Raw genomic sequence first — 3,938 nt, 5'->3', positions numbered from 1 at the left:
TACACTGGATTAACGTGAGACCACAACTTCACCCTGCTCACAGTCCTCATTAATCTTCTAGGTAAACACCAAACCATATTTAACAGAAATGCCTTTTATTCAGCTTCCATCATAAAATACAACACAGAAAATGGAATGGCGGACGCGCAAAAACCCCCGCGAATTCTCACGTGCACTCCTACCATGAGCCGGAAATGGTGACAAAGAGCGGATCCTTCTAGCATCGTGGCCAGGCAACGGTAAGAGATTAGTGAGGCGTATCACCAATCAGAGAGACTTAGACTATCTACGCATGCGCACCCTTTTCCGCCATGTTTCTTTTTCTTCATCTCGTGTGACGTCAGGGTTTGTCGCTCGTTTTTTTTTTTGCTGGAAACGATTGTCTCTGTTCTGCGCCACTCTTTTACCTCATCGGAGAGGAAAGCTCGCGCAGGTAAGATTTCCTTGTGTGTATGTGTGTTAATTCCCGGGTGATGGTACGGAGCAGAGCTGGAAACGGAGGAAGACCTCGCTTCACGCCCTCCTTCACGCTAGGCCGTTTGCTAGAGGCTTCATTGCGGCCTGTTAACGTTACGACGAGGCGTCATTTTTTTTAACTAAAATCTTCAATCCTCTGGAAGAGGGGTTGAAGCAAACAAAATGAAGATGAGGATGGTATTGGGAAGCTTGTATTTATCAATCGATGTGCTAATATATGAAGGTTTGCCTGTAGCCTTCCGTCTGATTAGCCATGTTATTAAGGCGATGTGCGATGCTTTGCTGTAGAATCCTTCCGCCACCGTTAACAAAAACACCATTATTTATACATCACGCGAAACTGGCTAATGTAGTGTGGGTTGATACTAGTGTTTTTTTTTTTTTTTACATTTAGAATTCTCACGTATGAGCTCCTCGGGTTGTGCAGGCTGTACATATATTAATAGACACAAAGGATATACAACCGCTCTGTGTTTGCCTTGTAAAAGTAGCCATAACATTACTTCAAATAGCCCTCTGGGTGTGATCCAGCAGGTCCACTAACTACAGAGGTATTGCCCCCAAGATCAGCAAGGAGCAGCAATTTTGGGCCTTCATTACAGGAAACTGCTGCATAGAGGCAAAGTATATGCGTTGTTTCATGCTGGATGACTGCAGAGATCTGGAAGAAATACGCGTAGGATACAAAGATTCTTACGTCCCAGTAACCCATATCTGTGATGGCAAAAAGCTGGGCCTTAATGCCCACACACACACACATATGCATCGCTGGGCTGGCTATGTTTATGTGCTGGGAGCGAAGACTGAGCTGAAAAAAATGTCTCGGCCTAGCACCATGACTTCTGATCATGGTCACATTCTTCCTGCCCCTCTGGGCATTAAGAACGTCTCCAGGGGATGCCAGGGTGGATGGGGAAAGAGTTAAAAAAAATTGTTGTATTTAAAGCAGAGGTCCACCCATAAAATGCACTTTGCAGTATTCATCAGCAGCAAACATAATCGAAAATAAATAAAATATATATATATATATATATATATATATATATATATATATATTTCCTGGCTGTTGCTAAGGGGTCTTATAATCTGCCTCTTCCTGTCCCTGACGTCATTTCCCTTGGTGTCCGTGGTTACTAGTGCTTCTGCGAGATGTGTGTCATCGTATTTCAGGAGTTGGTGAGCAGCGCCGCGGGCTTCGTTGCCATCACAACGGGATGTGCACTTCCGACGGCATCGCCTGTTGTGATGGCAACGTGAGACGTTTAAGGCGCTTTCATATGGTTGTACTGCACATGCGCGAGAACGGGCGGTCTATGCTGGTCACTCGGCTGCCCCGTATACCAGAACATTGTGCTTGTGGGCTTCACATGCCCACAAGCAATATGGGAATGGCCAGGAAGCAATGATACAAGTTATTTCTTTTATATTAAGCCCAGGTTCACACTGGGTACGATTTGAGATGCGATTTCACATGTCAAATCGCATCTCAAATCGGTGGCATTTGCCGGCAATTGTCGGCAATGGCACTGTCCTAATCGGTGCGACGCCGCATCTGCGGCGCTGCACCGATTTAAAAAAGTAGTTCCTGTACAACTTTTTGCGTTTTCGGGCCGCGATTTACATTGAACCCTGCACAGATGTCTCTTAAATCGCGGTAAAATCGCGCTTTTACCGCGATTTTGAATTCGCAGCAGTGTGACCCTAGCCTAAATCGGACATCAAGGGACGAAATGTGAAAAAGACTTGAGTATTATATGTTTTAAACTTATCAAATGTTTAAAAAATAAAATGTCAGTGGAACTCCACTTTTAATCACTTGCTAAACCCTCCTCCTGCCCAGACCAATTTTCAGCTTTTAGCGCTCTCACTCTTTGACAATTGCGCGATCATACAACACTGTACCCAAATGAAAGTTTTATCAGTTTTCCCCCATAAATAGAGCTTTCTTTTGGTGCTATTTGGTCACCTTTTTTTTTTTTTTTTTTTGTTAAAAATAAAAAGACCAATTTTTTTTTTAACAAAATACAAAACTGTTTTAATTTTGTTTATAAAATTTTGCAAACGGGTAATTTTTCTCCTTCATTGATGTGCACTGATGAGGTGGCACTGATGGGTGATGCTGGTGGGCATTAATAGGTGCCACTTTTTTTCACTGGGCACTGGCAGGCGGTACTGGTGGGCATACATGAGGCAGAGGTGCCTCTTCGGGACCGATGTCCCTTGCACAAAAGCCGGTGATCTGCTTTTCCTCCTCATGCTGAGTGAGGGGGGAAAAAATGATTACCAAGCTTTTGCTTACATCATCGGCTGACAGCTGATCACGTGGTAAGGGCTGGGATCGGCCACTCACTCGGATCTGTGATCACCTGAGTCTCAGTGACTCGGTGATCACCGCGTGTGCCCTAAAAGGGGTGCGCGGGAAGCGTGTGAAAGGGAAAGGACGTCTATTGACTGCCTCCTGGCAAAGCAGATCCACGCTGTAGCCTTCATTTGGCTATAGCGCGGAACTGAAGGGGCTAAGGATGAGCTCAGGCGTGTTTGCAACTCCACATGTTTGCGACTGCCAGGAAGCTGAAACTCCTCAGTGCTAATCGCAGATGGTGAGACATTTCCCGATATGTGAAGCCGTGGATCGGGAAATGTATTGCTGCCTGTGACTAGCGGTGTGGAGTTGCGAACACGCCTGAGCTCATCCTTGATTATAATATATAATTTCAGGGTTGTTGCAGCCCTGTGTCTTGGGTTGGGAGGGACTTTACTATCGCGTGACCACTGTGATTGGGTGTCACGTGATCTGGAGTCCATACCACCACCGGATCATACCTAGAGCATGGAATTTGTCTTTTTGACAGCTCGATCACTGTGCTGGAAGTGAGCATGCTCTCATCACAGAAACCTCAAAGGCAGTGGACGCGTATGGCAGGGCTGGACAAACTTGCTTTGAATCTAGGAGCTGGCTAAAAAAGTTAGGAGCCGTTTTTTTTTTTTTTAAGCGTAGTATGGTTTGTCAGCGACCGGGACAGGCGTTGCTAGGTGGAAAAAAGACCAGGGGTTTCAGCCTAAGTCAAGGGAGAGAGGGAGACCAGAATGCCGCACCGGCTCCATACAAGGGGAATCTAGCACCGCCGCCGTTCTAAACTCCTGCTGATTTCCTCAGGCCGCAGTGGCATATCACTCCCAGGGCTGGTGCTAGGCTATTTTGCACCCTAGGCAAGACCAGCTACGTGCAGGCACTTGGGTAGAAATGCACCTGCATCCTTGGTGTCACTGAAAGAAAAAAAGTCCCTGCCCATTGATGGTGACTGAAAGGGAAAAAAATCATATGTGATGTGCACCAGTAAATTTAAGGGGGTGGGGTGGTAGGAAGCTTGCAGTGAGGTACAGGGGGGATAACAGGGGGTATGTTAGTTGGAAGCGGACAGTGGGGTACAGAGGGATGCATATGATGGTGTACAGGGGGG

General features: G+C 46.2%; 1 protein-coding gene across 4 annotated transcripts in view; it reads left to right on the top strand.

Annotated features, from left to right (window-relative positions):
• The first annotated feature begins 300 nt into the window (after positions 1-300).
• The window catches only part of ELAVL1 (ELAV like RNA binding protein 1), a 172,567-nt gene continuing 168,929 nt past the window's right edge, over positions 301-3,938 (top strand). For 2 of the 4 annotated variants that reach the window (XM_040322498.1, XM_040322497.1), the window contains exon 1: positions 302-433. The gene's annotated coding sequence lies outside the window, so the exon portion shown is untranslated. Of the gene's footprint in view, positions 434-3,938 lie in introns of all 4 variants that reach the window. The other 2 variants (XM_040322496.1, XM_040322499.1) reach the window with 2 other exon arrangements.

The sequence above is a fragment of the Rana temporaria genome, chromosome 1 (genome assembly GCF_905171775.1).
Source record: "Rana temporaria chromosome 1, aRanTem1.1, whole genome shotgun sequence".
Lineage (NCBI taxonomy): Eukaryota > Metazoa > Chordata > Amphibia > Anura > Ranidae > Rana > Rana temporaria.
The sequence above is the reverse complement of the archived record's forward strand: the minus strand, read 5'-3'. Positions and strand labels throughout refer to the sequence as shown.